Source organism: Panthera tigris, chromosome E2, assembly GCF_018350195.1.
Source record: "Panthera tigris isolate Pti1 chromosome E2, P.tigris_Pti1_mat1.1, whole genome shotgun sequence".
Classification (NCBI taxonomy): Eukaryota; Metazoa; Chordata; class Mammalia; order Carnivora; family Felidae; genus Panthera; species Panthera tigris.
In genome coordinates this window covers 40,654,469-40,671,814 of record NC_056674.1, presented here as the reverse complement: position 1 = coordinate 40,671,814, position 17,346 = coordinate 40,654,469, and the positions used below count along the sequence as shown (strand labels likewise).

The following is a 17,346-nucleotide window of genomic DNA, read 5'->3' as shown; positions in this document are numbered from 1 at the left end:
CAGGTGCTGGAAACAGAAAAGTGAACAAGATTCAGTCTAGACAAGGGCTTCCAGTATATCCTATTTTTGTTAAGTTATCATTTTAATTTGGGTAAATGTATTGAGCACCTTCTGTGTGTCTGGGGCGGAACTGAATGTCTCACATATATTATCTTCACTAACCTGTGAGTTAGGTCCCACAGCCACTTTTCAAGCAAGGAAACTGATCCTCATAGAGTTGAGTCATTTGCTCCAAGACATACATTTAATTACAAAGCAGAGGCAGGATTTGAACCCAGGATTGTCAAACCCTAAAACCTTCCCATGGAGGTTATAGTTAACAACTCCTTGCTTGTTTCTTTCTCTCTCCTTCTGGACAGGTGTTTGGTTTTGTGGGCAGGAGGGGGCCCTATGTTCTTTCCAGGCTCTCTGGCTTCTGGCTTAGTTTCTTTCCCCCCAGTTTTACTGAGATATAATTGACATGTAACATAATGACTTGATGTACGTGTATTTTTTTTTAATGATCACCACCATCAATGAACATCAATCACCTCCCATACTTATACATTTTTTCTCTTCTGATGAGTATCTCTTTTAAGATTTACTCTCTTAGCACCTTTCAGATATACACTATATTATTGCTTGAAGTCTCTGTTCATAGCTTAGTTTGAAGTATATAAAAACACTGAGTACAAATGAATTTGTTGCTGCATATAATAATGGAGCTTTGAGAAATGTCTCAAGAAATTGAGACATTGAGGTTACTCATTTCCTGATTATTTAAAAAAAATTTAAATATTTATTTTTGAGAGAGAGAGAGAGAGAGAGAGAGCATGAGAAAGGGAGGGGCAGAGAGAGAGGGAGACACAGAACCCGAAGCAGGCTTCAGGCTCTGAGCTGTCAGCACAGAGCCTGACACAGGGCTCATGAACCATGAGATCATGACCTGAGCCAAAGTCGGATACTCAACAGACTGAGCCATGTAGGCACCCCGTTCCTGATTGTTTTGATAGGGAAACTGAGGCTCTGAGTGTCTAAGGGGTTTGCCTGTGGTCTCAGTGTAAGATCTGGGTCTGAACTCAGCACCCCCGAGGTGCAGGCTAGTTGTGTCATTTACAGCCCATTACCTTGTTACTGGCTAATTTCTTCTGGATAAGGTGGTGAATCTCAAGAGATCATCTGTGTAACTCTAGACTAGAGGTAAGAGTAGCCAAAATTAGATTATGAGGCAAGCTCATTAAGGGTAAGGGTCTAGTGTTGCTCATCACTGTGTCTCCAACCCCAGCACAGCCTCGGGTACACTGCAGGTGGTCAGTGGGTATGCCATGGATGAGTGAACTGGAAAAAATGAAGGGGGCCTCTAGGGATGGTCATCTCATGTTACCTGTTTGGTTGTTCCTGACCTCCCTTCTTGGATTCTCCCATACCAGAGAATATTTTAGGATCAAATTGATGTTATCAATATTTCATCTGGCACTTCAATGATTAGTCATTTAGTATCATGAACTATTTTCCTGTTTCTATTTTGGAATAAATTAGCTGGTTCTTTAGGCATCTTGAAGCAGAGTAGTCTTTTTTGTATTTTCTTTTTTGTTTTGTTTTGGGTTTTTGTTTTGCTTTGTTTTGTTTTGTTTCTGGTTGTAAAGGAAAGTGATGGAGGCACTCCATCACCAGACTGCGGGTTCACTTTGGTTGTGGCCAGCTCAGGGATTTACCCTGCAAAATAGACACCTGCTGTTGCATGAGAATTTATCACATTGAAAATTTGTGTCCAGGACAGATTATATATATGTATGTGTGTGTGTGTGTACATATATATATATATATATATATATATATATATATATATATTATTATTATTTAAATAATGAGGAAGAATAAAGGGGAAATATCACCCAACCATGGTTCATTGACTCTGACTCATTCCTTACTTTTCTCCTCCCTTCCAGTAGTTAACTTAGGAACATTTTTACATTGTTGTAATTGGAGTAAAGATTTTCCTTCATAATGAACTATGTTGAATTGGTCCGACATATTTTTCTACATTGCTTTACAATTCACATAATTGTGACTTTGGGAAGGAACTGCTGTTCCATGCAGGGCATGCAGGGTGTTACTTAAACATTTTCCCGTTACAACAAGGCGATTTCGACTTTACATCAATAGAAAGTTATTATTCTTACTGGGGATCTGGGTGAAATAGAGTGGGATTATAAGAGATTGGCAATACCTAGAGGCCCTTGTTCTCAAGTCAGTTATTCCATATGAGTCACTTTGTTACAGCTCCAACGCCCTATTTCTCTGATGAAAAAAGAACACTTGAAACATGCATGTAGAGAAACCTAGAATTAGTCAGTACCATAATTTTTTGGTTAGTTTTCTATTTTTTGGAATTTTTTAAAGTTTATTTTTTGAGAGAGAGAGAGAGAGAGAGACAGAGAGACAGAGAGACAGAGAGAGAGAGAGAGAGAGAGAATAAGTAGGGGAGGAACACACACACACACACATACACACACACACACACAGAATCCCAAGCAGGTTCCATGCTATCAGTGTAGAGCCTGATACGGGGCTTGAACTCACTAACCGTGCGATCATGACCTGAGCTGAAACCAAGAGTCAGGCACTTAACTGACTGAGCCATCCAGGTGCCCCACTATTCTTTGGAATTTAAATAATTAAGATGACTTATGAAGCAAGCATCTTTCCTAATTTGCGAGAAGCATTTTCCTCATTTCTGAAACTGGGAGGCGATTAACCAGAAGGCAGAACAACAAAGGAGACAAAATTGTGACCACTCAGGAAAGCAAACCTGGTCTTAGCAGCTTCTTTAGGAAAAAAAAACAACAACAGGAAAGGCAGAAAATGTTGAAGTAAATCTGTGTGTTCCCTTGCAGGTCAAACCTGTTAGGATTAGTCCTTTAATGAGGTCACTGTGTTTTAGAGGATGCATCTACAGAAAGGTTCTGGTAATGAGCCGACTTGGAAGAGGAGGTTGAGAGAGCTTTCATTAACTCTGCATGCATCATAATTTGGCAAGGTCACGGAGAGAATCTTCTTTAGGACACTAAAAATAGACAATCTCCTAGATCCAACTGTGCTGTCATCTCTCCTTGTCTGCTTTTTAGTCACATCTTATTTGGGTAGCTCTCTTCATTCTCCTCACCCACCTGCCTCCTTTGCAACTCTGCGTTTGCTTCAGATCTGCTGCCGGACCCCGAGTGCTGGGATGATAGTGAAGGCAGGTGGTTTCAGTACCTTGTGCTCACCTGACTGCTTTCCCTTGCACTTCTATCCATCTTCCTTCCTTCCTTCCTTCCTTCCTTCCTTCCTTCCTTCCTTCCCTGCCTCCTTCCTTCCTTCCCTCCCTCCCTCCCTCCTTCCTTCCTTTTCCCTCCCTCCCTTCTTTTTCACCTTAACATGATCCCCAATTCTACACATTTATCTCTGCAAAGAGACTGGCATGTAGAGATGCTCTATATGCAACATCTGAATAAGTGAGAGGAGGAACGAATGAATGAATGAATGAATGAACTGTCAGATCTCTAAGAAAGCGGTGTTCTACTGAGAGATAAGACCTCTGCCCCCCTTGAAGGCATAGCCCACTACTGTTTTATATCCTCCTCTTTGCACACAACCCCCACCCCCTCATATGTAATATCTTCATTTCACCTATGTGTTCTGTTGCTGTCTAGTTGTCTGTCTGTACTTGTACACATCTGTCCATATCTTAACATGCACATCTGATATTCAGAATGAAGTTCTATAAAAATTCAAAGGAGCCATTTAGCTCCTAGATTCATTATTTCTATTTTTTCCCTCTTGATACCATGGATTTCATCCAGATAAAATCCGACCCCAACCCCTAATATATAGAAAGTGGTTAAAACATAGCCATGGATTAAATAGAAAAAAGCAGGAAGAGGCAGTGATCCCACAACCTCCCCATACCACCCACACCTACCACAGCCCCTGTAGTAGCCTTTGGGGGTACCCAGAAATACCCAGTCTTAGGATTTGTGAAGTCCCTCCAATGTAAGTTCTGGTCTCTGTTTCTGGCCGGCAGCCAATGCAGATGATTATGCTACACTAGGTGGTGACATGGATGACAGGGTTTCTGCTTTTTACCAGTTTATAGGGATAGGGAGTGGCAAGCAAATGGTTGCCAGAGTGATTTCCTAGAACAACAAGGTATCTGAGGACTTGAGGCCTGAATGGCTGATGGAGACTATATGCTGGAGATGTTGCCTCATCCTGTCAAACACTGAGCGTCGGCTCTGAGCTAGGCACGCATGTGCCAGTCGGGAGGGATCCTAAGAAAGAGTCATGATCCAGTCTGTTTTCTTAACCTGTTTAAGTTTGCTGTGTCCTTCGTCACTAATTGTTTACTGTTTATTTTTCTGCTCGCTTTCTAACTCTACCACTGGAAGAAAGGTCTGCAGGAGTAGCAGCCCTGTCTGCCTGGTGGCACCTCAGGAGACGTTGGTTTACAGGATGAATGGTTGGTAAAGATGATGCCATAGTGAGTTGAGTGTGTGTGTGTGAAGCTGAAAACGGAAGATGGGTTATCAGGAGGAAGCAACTTAGCCAGGGCCTTAAAGGACAGGAACGTTTATGAAGAAGAAGAAGAATGTACTTTCTTTTTTTTTTTTTTTAATGTTTATACTTTTGAGAGAGAGAGAAAGAGACAGAGCATGAGTGGGTGAGGGGCAGAGAGAGAGGGAGACACAGAATCCGAAGCAGGTTCCAGGCTCCGAGCTGTCAGCTGAGGGCCCGACGCAGGGCTCAAACTCACGAACTGTGGGTTCATGACCTATGCCATAGTCAGACGTTTAACCGACTAAGCCACCCAGGCGCCCCAAAGAATATGCTTTCTATGCAAAGGCTAAAGTAGAGAAGAGTGGGGCAATGTGGTTAAGTTTAACAAAAACAGTCATTTCTGGGAAGGAGCTGCCCCAGGTGAGGCTGAAGGCCAGCTGGCTCCCTAACGAAGGGCCTGCCCTTGGGGAAAAGCAGGTGATGATGAGGCACTGAAGTCAGAATGTAGTCTGGGGGGCCTGGGTTTGCACCCCCACAAGCTGGGTGACTGGGGTACCTTACCCATCCTCTGTGTCTCAGATTCCTCCACTTGCAAATAGAGGCGATGGATGTAACAGTTTGAGCACAGGACCTAGAACAAAGCAAGGTTTGGTTATTGCTAAAAGCAGAGGACGCCAGACCAAGGAGCCCTTCAGTGCTTTGAAACCAGGAGCAGGCCAAGCAGATGCGTGGTTTAGAGTAAGCAGCGAGTAGCATGTGGGGGATGGGCCAGCTCACAAGTGCTCCTGGGAGGCAGATGCTGCCTGCAACCTCCCTGCCTCCTTTCCTCACCTGCTGGAGACTCTGAGCACCACCCCCCCGGCCCCCCACCAGCCCCTTGCTGGGGCTGCTATAATCTGGCAAGCATTCTAGTCCTATTATGTTCACACTAAGGATGTTGCTCAATGCCGAAGGCAGGGTCGTCTGGCTGCGAGCAGTGGGATAAGTAACCCTGTGGCATCGTCTCTGGGATGGCTGTGATGGAACTGAAGACCAGCTTTAACTTCATGGGCTCGGAACTCCTGTGCCTGGTTGCGTGTCCTTGTCCCTTTGTGTGCCGCAGCCCCGACAGGGATATGACTTCTCTGCCTGAGCTTTGCATATGAGCCTTCATTCAGACTGCTGTTTCGTGCTATTTCTCCTTTTCTCACTTTTATCATGTAAAGCAGCACTATATGTTTCTGCACCTCATACATCCTTGCAGGCGGCCTTAAACTTCCTGTGGAATAAAACCACGTATTTGTAAATGCGTGCCATGAATGATAGGGAGACGTACAAGGTAGATTCTGTGCCCTTTGTGTTTTCAACCTAGTTTCTTCTCCATGAAGACCTAGATTCCTGGAGAGCTACAAGACTCTGCTCCTGCCTCACTGCAGACCGTCACCAGGTCTGCACTGACCTTCGTCACTTCATTTAAATTTCATTCCTGACCTTGGAAGAGGACCACAGTTGTTCCTCACGGGCCCCTGCTGCACCTGACCCAGCACGTGGTATTGATGAGGATGCTGCAGAGAGACGTGGGCCCATGCAGGAGTCTCCTCTTTACCCGTTTCCTCCTCGGAGCCTCGGTGTCTCCATGTGTGAAGTCATCATCGCCTACCCCCCACGTCAGTCATTCATGCTTATCTTCAAAATATGCTGTTACTTAATATTCTCTTTTGAACTCATTCTGTTTTTCTTAAATATTTTTGAAGCAAATTATATTATGGGGCACCTGGGGGGCTCAGTGGGTTAAACGTCCGACTTTGGCTCATGTCATGATCTCACGGTTCATGGGTTCAAGCCCTGTGTCAGGCTCTGTGCTGACAGCTCAGAGCCTGGAGCCTGCTTTGGATTCTGTGTTTTCCTCCCTCTCTGACCCTCCCCTACTCATGCTCTGTCTTTCAGTCAAAAATAAGTAAACATGAAAAATTTTTAAAAATTATATCACTACCATTGATCGTAAACCAGTATCTCTTGTGATAAATAGAAAGTATCCCCCAAATAGATATAATTAAAACAAACAATATAATCTATTCTGACCCTGAGACTACCTTCTCTAAAAAGAAAGATCTGTTCAGGAATTATTACAAATGGAGACTTCCTCTTTGTTGAGATCTGGATTGAAAGAGAATTGAAAGGTACTTTTCTACATCTGACTCATTGTCACTTAATGCCAAAAATAATAATAGTAATTTATGGGACTCCTATTGTGTCAGGCATTGCACTAATTTCTTTATATAGAGTCTTTGTAGCAGAAAACTGATAAATTTTTGATCATGATGATGCTGACTAATGATATTTAGTGAACAGTAAATTTGTGCCAGAAACAATAGGGTAATGTGTGTGCATTCTTTCATTTGTCAAGGAATGTCCATTTTATAGGTAAAGAAGAAGAGTCCTAACTTATGGAACTGGTGAACAGTAGAACCCCAAATAGGAACGGGCCTGCCAGACCTGAATTCCATCCCGCAGCAGGGACTGTGCTGCCTGCCATCTGTCTAGCTCTCTTGCTTCACTCTTCTTCTGTTTGCTGGCTGACATACCACTTGGTTCGGTCCCTGGACAGGGTCCTCTGGCTTTCTCCAAGGTGACCAGACCATCTTGTCAGGGACTATGAAACCTAGTTGTGTCTACTTATCACCACCACTATAGCTAAAGGAGACCTCCCCCCACCCCCGCCACCCAATGTCCTCATGGTCTTCTGTGCATGAAGTGTCCTTGTAAAGATTGTCTTTATAATGGCACCAGGTTGGGCCTGTGAAAGACCATTAGAGAGGGAATGAGTCCTAGAGATCCGCCTAGCTCAGTGTTCCCCCAGGTATGGTCCAAGCTCTTCTGGAGGGTGGCTGGGTACTTTCAGCAAGGGAACTGATTATTCCAATTACAGAATTCCAGAGACTCAGGACAGGAAAGAAACGTATTGACCACCCCAGTACCCAATGTCAAAATTTATCTTATAAGTTGCTGGATAAGGAATGTGGTTTAAATATTTCCAGAGATGAGCAACCGACAAGTGAATAGTATGTTTGTGTGCATGTGTATATGGGTGTGTGTATAACTTTACACACTTAAAGTATCAGCTGCAGATATCAAAACCAAGAAGGCATAAAGAAAACCTATTTCAAAATCAAGCCTGGTTTTCTTAGATGACATCATAGGATAGAGATTTAATAAGTGGACATTGTAATGGAAGATGTCACAGAGCTATTGTTTGAGTTCTAATAGGACGTTTGCCTGTCACTTTGACACCATTGATCCAAGCCCAATCTACGAAGATGACCCAACCGTACACAGCTTCTGATAATGATATTTTTGTCTTTATTCTCAGTTCTTATCAATGAAAGCAGTTAAAACAGACTTTATTTGTAATCATTTGAGTATTTAAAAACAGATGAAGGGGCACCTAAGTGGCTCAATCAGTTAAGCGTCCAACTCTTGGTATCGGCTCAAGTCATGATCTCATGGTTCCTAGGTCCTAACCTGCTGTCAGCGTGGAGTCTGCTTGGGATTCTCTCTCTCTCTCTTTCTCTCTCTCTCTGCCTCTCCCCTTCTCTCTCTCTCTCTCTCTCTCTCTGTCTCTCTCTCTCTCAAAAATAAATAAACTTTTAAAAACATAAATAAAAAATGATGAAGACAAAATAAATAGAACTTTGAGGGTATGTGTGTATGTGTGAATCTGGGTGGTCCTGGGAGAATAGCCTGAATAAAGCTTTCTATGGGGATATTAGATTCTTGATATTGGCATGTGAGCTTTCCCTAGATCTTCAAGAATGTCAAAATTTGTGCATACAAGTGAAGAATATAATTCCACCAATAACGTGCAGCAAACTATAACTGAAACATTTCACTGGCCCGCTTCCCCTGCTGACCCTGAATGAATCCTGTGTACTTAACGAGGTGTGATGAGCATGCAGAGTCCCCGCTAGACTCACTCGCTGGGCTGGCTCGTGTCAGCCCCTCTGTGGCCAAATTCACACTTGTGCCTGAAGAAACTTAGAAGTCACCATCCACTGTGGGCCTTCAGAGGTACTTGCACCTCAGTGTTGGGGACTCGGTTCTTTATTTACTAGCTTAATTGTTCCAAAGCTATTTGGAAGCATTTAGTTTGTGACTTTGTCCAATGGATATACAATCGGCGAGAAAACACACATGCTTTTGCCTTTGTGATGCTTATGAACAATATGAATTTGTATAGTTTGTATCTTCAGAATCAGTATCCAGGAAGAGGTATATGACAAAACGGCACTTTTCCTTAACTTAATTAATTTTACATTGCAAAAGGATAGTCCCACTTAATTTTGAGAAACCTTGTTTGGTTTCTTTCCAAGCATAATGGCCCCAAGAGAGAATGCACTCCTATGATATCATAAATCAGTCACATTGCTACACAGAGTGCAGCTAGCTTTTCTTACTTTGAGAGGTAATAGCAGACTCTGAGTATTACCAGCAAGCAGCAAAAAACTCTGCTGTGTGTGTGTGTGTGTGTGTGTGTGTGTGTGTGTGTGTGTGTGAATACTTCTTTGGCCTTATGAACATGGCGTTTTGCAAGTAAGTTGATTTCTTGGTTGTATGAACGTTCCCCAGATTTGATAAACTGTTAAATATAAAGTCTCAGGTCTTGGGTTATATGCTGTTCGTCACTTCTTTGGAGGTACCTCATTAGCAGCTTCTCTCTCTCTCTCTCTCTTTCTCTCTCTCTCTCTTTCTCTTACTCTCTAGATAGTTCAGTAGTCTGGTAAAGTGGTTGAGTCACTGGTCACTTAAAAAAATCATTGGACTACTTCCCTAAATTAGTGCCCTGATTTATGTCTGCAGAAATGTTGAGTATGGCTGTTGGATGAATCGCTTGGGTTCAGACTCCCTGTGTCCAAATCCTGGCTTCACTGCTTTGTAGCTCTGTGAATGACAGCAACTTTATTCCATCTTTCTTAGCCTCAATTTCCTAGTTATTAAATAAAGAAAATGATAGCATCTGACGTATAAGATTGTTATAACATTACATCATGTATTATGTGAAAGTACTTAGCATGGGACCTAGCACATTACAAACTCTCAATTAATGTTTTCTTTGCCTGTTTGGATTAAGTTGTGTCTACATAACACGTGGCTCCTGGGAGTACAGAAGAGATGATATAGTTCGCATCAGGTGTACATGTCTATAACCATGCCCTTAAATCCTCAAAGATGATTAAATGCTTCACTTGGCATCTGGAGTATTTGGGAAATATGGATCACATTTTTCAAACTCAGTTCTCACACAAACACACAGATTTACCGTCAGTCAGTCAGGAGGTACCTATTGGTTACCCAGTCTTGTTAATAGCCAATTGTTTGCAAAGAGATAGCCTATTTCTAACTATAGATTTTAACTATTTTAGAAAATGAACCAAAACAGTTCAACATTGCTTTTATCATGGCTGTGTAATTTGGGCCAAGTGAGGACATGTGACAGTCCTTAAAAATTTTTACAAATTATACCTGTACTTTGACATCAGGTGGATAAAAAGGATACATTTTTATGTTTAAAAAAATTTTTAAATACAGTTTTATGGTTGTTGTCCGTTTAATACCATTCATCTATTTCTCCAATAAGCGAGGCTCTGTTAAGGGTTAGCCGTGTACTGACCCAGGCCAGACAAACTGACTATGAGATGTAGCTTCTGTCTTCCAGAAGCTCAGAGTTTCCTTGGATGCAACATCGGAAGGGGCAGACAGACATAATAAAAGAGCTCTTCCTGGCAGAGAAATCTAGAGGAACAGAGGTGCACGGCAGGCCTTACTTACCTGGGCAGGACAGGAGGACGTGAGGCTGGGGGCAGACTGGGAAGAGGCACACAAGCTCTATCAACCAGGGTGGCCACCTCCCGACCTGATAGGGAAACATTTAGAGTTTTAATATTGTCAGATTTTTCTTTTATGTAAAAATGTAAAAAAGATCATTGTCCTCTAGTAAATGCTTCCATCAAGAAAGGAGTTTCTGTTTTGCTGTGTGCTGCTTTACTGTCAAATGCTGAGATGTTTGTTCATTCACAACACCGAGACAAGTAGGCAAAATAAAACAAACTGCAGAAGGAGGCGTTAGTGTTGTTCTGGGAGTTTGTGACTGTATGTGCCCTGACTGCTTTGTTTACCCCAGTGATTCTTTCTAAAACTTTACCAGTGCACCGTATGGACATCCCTGAAACCATCCTGTAAGGGAAGGATGTATGGACATCCCTGAAACCTTCCTGAAGCTGGGTTTGCTTGCCACCTCTCCATCTCCCTAAAAGGTTAAAATATAAAGTGGCTGGCATTCTAGGGCAAAAATAAAATATACTCTTTTTATTTTCCTTCTATTGTAAGTGTTCCTCTCAGGTTCAATAACAGTATATGAACAGACTCCATGTATATTTGCGACTTTTACGGTGGATGTGCTTAGATTTTCCCCTTATTCTGACATTTCATTCCTTTTTTATTCAATAGAGAAATCATCATGGCATAGTGGGAAGGCAAAGCCTTAGGAGCAAGGGAAGTCTAGGTTGGAATTCTTATTCTACTACTATTAATTAGCTATGTTGTGTTGGCTAAGTCAATTTAACACTCTGAGGTTAAATTCCTTCTCTTTTAGGAGGTAGCAACCGAATAAAACCAGCCCCCTGCAGTGCTGTTGGCAAGATTAGTTAAAAGAAAAATGCACGTGGAAGCACCGAGGCAGTGTAGATCAGGGGTATGTAGTAGGTGGCAAATAAAACTGGAGCTGCCAGGATCACAGTTGTTGATATGTTAACAGAGAGAAATCAAAACGACATCATTTGGGCAAGACATGGGGATAAAATGTAGAGTAGCAGGAGGCTTGCTCATATGCTAGATGACTGTTTGTTTATTCATTTCCCAACGATATTACAAAGGCTGTGAATATTTATTTAGTTCTGCTCCCAATAGTCCTTCTAATAGGGAATTATTTGGGTACAACGCAAGACATTTGTAAATGCGGCTGATAAGACTGGCATTGGACAAGGAGTGTTTTGTTGGACACAAGAATTCTATTGTCCCCGGCTTCAGTTGTCAAGTGCCCGGAGAACCCAGAATTTATGGTGCAAGCACAATGGTCCTTTCAGGGCCCAGCGAAAGAGCTGTGAGATCCTGCTCCCCGGCTTTTCAGGGCTTCTAATCTTTTTATCGGGCCCGGACAATGCCGGATTCAGCCGCTGCCTGAGCCTCCTGACTGTCCATTGGCCGCCAGGTATTGTGCGGTAATTACCATGGTGACAATGGACTCTCTCCACGGCCGTCCATCGGCGCTTTGGAAAACGGTGAAGGTTGTCACTTTGTATTAGGTGCCTCTAAAGGCATGGCTTACTTAGAAAAACTGCTAAAGGGAAATAAAGAAAATCGTGTTAAGAGTTTGATTTAAAGGGCCACTGTGTCAAATCCATTTGGAGCCCAGGACCTCTTTATGGATGTTTTCTTGTAATTACGGTCAGACATTGGGCGTCATCCCTGTCCAGGCGGTGAGGGGCCGGCCTTGGAGGTTTTGCAGGAAGGCGTGAGCTGTGGGCAGCTGGCAGCCCTTAACATTGGGTGAGAGCAGAAGTCTAAGCTGAGGCGGGGAACTTGGAGGGATCCCGGAACTTCTTTGAGACTCCGTTTCCTCAGCTGCAAAAGAATGGTGTGGGAAGCGCTTGCAGATTAATGTTAAGTATATGTTATATACGATGCATGCAAAATACGTGGATATTACTTGTCTATAGACGCTTATACATCTACCAGAGAGCTTTATGAATAGCAAATCTACGATAAAAGGCAAAACTACTCTTTACATCGTGCACAATGGAAAAAGCACAATCTATATCTCTTCATAATCACAGGTACTGATTATTGAGTGCCTATCCTGGGTGAGGTAATACAGTTATTATCACTATTCTTAATGTAATCCTACAAAATAGTTATTATCCCCATTTTATACTGAGAAAACTGAAGCTTAGAGAGGTCTTGTTTTCTCGAAGTCAGACTAGCTTGGAAAAGGTAAAGCCTGGATTTTTTTTTCTTTCAGAGAGAGAGATAGAGAATGAGCACACATGTCAGCAGGGAAGGGGCAGAAAGAGAGGGAGACAGAGAATCCCCAGCAGGCTCCACGCCATCAGTGCAGAGCCAGATGCAGGGCTCGATCCTACGAACCATGAGATCATGACCTGAGACAAAATCAAGAGTCAGCCGCTCAACCGACTGAGCCACCCAGGCACCCCAAAGCATGGAGACATTAAATTGAATGTATCCTCACTGCTTCCCCCCATTTTTTAAAAAAATTCAGAATCTATAAACCTTTCTTACAAAATATGTTTCACCATATGGTTTTGGAACTTTGGCAATAATTTCTTTACAGGAAAGAAAAACTCAGTGATGATTATTAACTGGGTTTATTCATCTTTTCAACAATGTCAGGAACATGTGACACCTATAAAAGGAAGAAACCCCTGCTCACAGGGTGCCCAGAGTCCACTGCCTGTGTGCTGCCCGGACAGAACAAGAAAAAGACACAGCAGAATCCGCAAAACCACTTGATCTTTCCATTAAAGCAAAAAAGCATATGGCCTTTGCTTGACTTCTTGGCCAAAAACAAACAAACAAAAAACAAACAAACAAACAAAAAAACTGGCAGTTTCAGAAACCTGATATTTCATTTGTTTATTTAATAGTAACATATTTAATCATAGTTTGTCTCAGCTCCCTACCAAGATACCTGAAATCCCTTGTACTGTTACACCAAAAAGTAGTTTTCTGGGCTGACATACCAGAGGTACAGACATGATTTACCCCAGAAAGAAGGTCTCATTGTGCGTTCTTAAATCTGGCAGGAAAGGAGTGGGTTGTTGGTGATCCAGTCCAGCTACCCTGTATCCTTGCTCTAAGCACTTGGGCACTTCCTGCTTAGCCTCAGTTTCTTCATCTGTAAAATGGAGCTGTCACTGTCTCCTTGCGCTCCCTTGCTCCCTTCAGTAACAACTCTTTCCCCTTTCACCCGTCACCCCCCGTGCCATACCTGCATCAGCACTGCATACATAGTGGCCAGGGACCCTGAAGCATGTGTTGATGGAGTTAGTGGGATGCGGACTATTTTAATTCACATATGCTTTCAGCTCTTACCCTCCCCCGACCACAGCACCACATATTGTTGTTTTTGTTGTCCTTGTAGTGTTAACAATGATCCTGGCCCCTGTCTGGGCTGCCTGCGTCCGCATTCTTGTGGAGGATCCATACATGTAGATCTGTCAGTCAAAGCGTGTGATTTGGAGCAGAGATCCTCAGAGAGAGACAGCAGTATGACCCGTGGGGTCAAAAGAAAGCCTATGGACTTGTGTGTACTGAGCCTTCTAAACACTCAGAGCTCAGCAAGAGAAATCTGCCACAATCATATCCCCATCCTTCCCTGGCTTTTCTCCTTGCTTTTTGTACGCTCACTAAGGGTCTTCTCCATCCTGCTTGACACTCTTGGCTTCAGTGTTCTTTTTCCTGATTTCTCCATCTCTCTGCAGTAATCTATGGCATGTTGCGTCTCTGCCCCTAGAGGCTCAGTGCTGCGGGACCTCTGCGCGCAGCACTGGACAGAGCTGGAAGCAGGCGGTGACTCTGTCCTGGGAGAGGGCCCATAACAGCACACAGTCCTTGAGAAAGGAAGGGGAGTCACTTGGAGAGTAGGTAGGGATGGGTGCCACAGTGCTGGGTTGGATTTCCCTGGCTCAGAAGGGAACGCATGATTCCAAGTCCTGGGGAATCATGAGATGCGGCGGGGAGGAGGGAAAATGAAAATTCCAAGCAGGAACAGCAGCGCAGAAAGAGAAGATGGGGGAGCATACACACATGGCCCTCTCACACCGAATTGAGTCTGCTGAAAGCACAAAAACAGCCAGGATTTCTTCTGTCATTGTTTTCTTTTCTAAGAAGCATGGTGCAGTTGTATACCAACATTTCCCACACAACCTACATCTCCTCTTTCTTGAATGTTTGCAGGGATTGGAATTCATAGACATTTCACCCGGCTATTTTTGTTTTCCTTCCAAAGCTCTTAATTGTCTGTGCAGGTTTTTGGTGAAAGGAGTTTTATAGGGAATAGCTTGCAGAGAGGTAAACAGTATGAGGCAAAGGGGGAGTTCAATTCGTTTTTATAGATTTGAGAAGTAAACTTTGAGAAGCACACTGGCAACAGGTGCAGCTGCATGATTCGCTGACTGCATACTGGGGCAGGCAAACAGACGGACCATAGGCTATCATGTCTGCCCTGTGGGGTTCTGGTCCCACCTTGGGTGTTAGTGGCTGCACACCTTGGGCAAAGAGTCTAATCCTTTGAGTGGTCGGGTGAGATACCCAGATGGGCTCATGACAGCCAGAGTGGTGATATGTATTTAAAGAGAATACATTGGTGAGGCTTGTGGCAGATGTCTGTTCCATTTATGGTGTACTAGTTATCCATTGCTGAGTAACATACTGTCCCCAATTTAGCGACTCATAACAATTCACTATTACCTTTTATAGTTGAGTTTAGTGAAGTCATCTGGGTGGTTTTTACTTGGGGTCTCTCATGCTGTGTAGTCAGATGGCTGGAGTCACATGAAAGTTTGACTGAGTTGGAAGTCCAAGATGGCATCTTTGTCCACCATCTGGCACCTCAGCTTGGATGCTTAGAATAGCTAGGTATGGCTGGGCATCTCTCTCTCTATCCATGCAGCTTCTCCACATGGCTAGCTAGTGCTTCCTCCCAGCATGCAGGTCTAGAGTATTCAGACTTCTGACATGACAACTGACTTCTCCCAGATGAAGCTTCCAAGAGCACAAGATAGGCTACAAGATTTCTTATGACTCATCGTCTGAAAGTGTAGAGTGTCACTTTGCTCTGTCTCATGGGTGACTCAAGGACAGCTCAGATTCACATAGAAGGGGCACTGGGACATGAATATTTGCGGGTAGGGTTCCTTTGGGAGGGGGACATTTTTGGATACTAGCTCAACATGCAAGGTGATTGCAAAGTAGGGTCCTTCATCAGTTATGGGTTGTGTGCACTGTCCATGCGGCTTTTTCTCTATGACCGGACACCATGTCCATCTGGGAATAATCCCAGTGCTACCTTGTCCTCGACATCCTGGGAGTAGCACACAGTAGGACAATTTTATTATTCTTGCTACAGTCACCGAATCAAGATGCTATGGACACATTTTAGATTTATAATTCATCTTCAGCCATTCACAAGAAGGGTTTTTGACTGTTGTCGTTGCTGCTGCTGCTGCTGTTGCTGCTGTTGTTGTTGTTGTTTAGCAGAAGGGATAATGTGTGAGGAGCTGTTGGATGGAACCAAGATGAGACAAGGAAAAGTGGATTCGGAAGCAGAAAGGAAGCATAATAAAGAAAGTCAACTAAGAACCTGTTTCAGTTCTTAACGCAGACCAGGTTAATCCTAGAAGGTAGAAGCCCTAGAGGTGAAGGACGTTCAAGAAATCCTCTCTGTCATTGTGTTAAAGCTATGCCAGCCGCCACCTTCCTTGGTTCAGTGCCTCAGTTTTCGAACACGACAGCTGTTCAGACACTCTGTATTCGTCTCTTCATTCACTGAACAGATATACAGTGAGCAGCTGCTCTGGGCTAGGAAATGTGTTAGACACTTTGGGAGATATGAAGATGAATCAGACCAGAATTTGGGCAGAACACAGCCCCCACACAGAAATCCAGAGTATGCTGTAGTGCGGGAGGGGGCGGAGAGGAATGTAATCTTGATAAAGAATTGCAGCTCTGTCTTCTCAGCTCCGCTGGTGTAGGGATGACATCTCCTATCACGGCTGCCACCACCGTCACTCTTTTGCCCTTGAGACTGTCATTCTGTAAGGATCTGGCAGCAGCACAATAGTGCTTCTCCCTCGCGGAGGGAAGGTACCTACTTTGGACTCAGACACAATGTGGGTTGTCTCAGAAACTGGCTCCAAGACTTCACATCCCCCTACAGGTTTGCTGGAGCAAATGTATGTGACGTATGGAGTGTGATGTAAGAAGTTGGATGAATGGCTACCTTTATCTTTTTGTCCAAGTACAAATGCACACACAGTCACACCGTCTTTTGATACCTTTAAACCCATGGTAGGTTTTTCCCATTTCCTACACAACTGTGATCATTTGTTTACATCTCTCCACACCTGGGCTGTTTTCCTCCAAGAAAAGTCTATCTATGCAACTGTGTATCCCCAGTGTCGAGTCGAGTAGTATGTCATTTTATCGATTCACGTCACCTTTAGATTAATAATGGTCCTTTCACTTTTTGCAGAAATCACTGTATTTTCGGCTCAGTGGACCCGTGACACTCGTTCCTGTTGTCATTTGTTGAGTGACCAATCAGATGGGTGGAGTGTGTTATAGAAATTGGCAGCAAGTATCCAATGGGTGAAGAAGGTAAGATGCATCCACTTTACTATACTATGGATGTGGAGGTGGAAATGATGCCCAGTGGGCCCCTCCCTGCAACCTGCCTTTGTTTGAACCTTCACCAAATCTAAAGAAGTACCTGAGATGAAAGCTGGCCTACTTTCTTGGGATTTGAGAAATGTGATTATTCACTGTTGTTCTTGGGGTCTCTTTATTGAACATCTGTTATGTATTAGTACAAACGTGATAGTTTTTTGTTTGTTTTTTTTTGGGGGGGGGAGAAGGGTGACTATAGAAGATTCAGAGGAGGAAGAAAGAACTAAAAGAGATTCTTCAGCAAAAACTCAGCTGGATAGACTAGAAAAATTGCCATGTTGCTTTTTCCCACCTTTTCTTCTTTTGAAGATAATTCTATAAATGTGAACA

General features: G+C 43.3%; 1 protein-coding gene across 10 annotated transcripts in view; it reads left to right on the top strand.

Moving 5' to 3' along the window:
• The window catches only part of CDH11 (cadherin 11), a 176,381-nt gene that overhangs the window by 46,016 nt on the left and 113,019 nt on the right, over positions 1 to 17,346 (top strand). For all 10 annotated transcript variants that reach the window (XR_006211756.1, XR_006211757.1, XR_006211761.1 and 7 more), the window contains exon 2: positions 16,823 to 16,947. The gene's annotated coding sequence lies outside the window, so the exon portion shown is untranslated. The remainder of the gene's footprint in view (positions 1 to 16,822; positions 16,948 to 17,346) is intronic.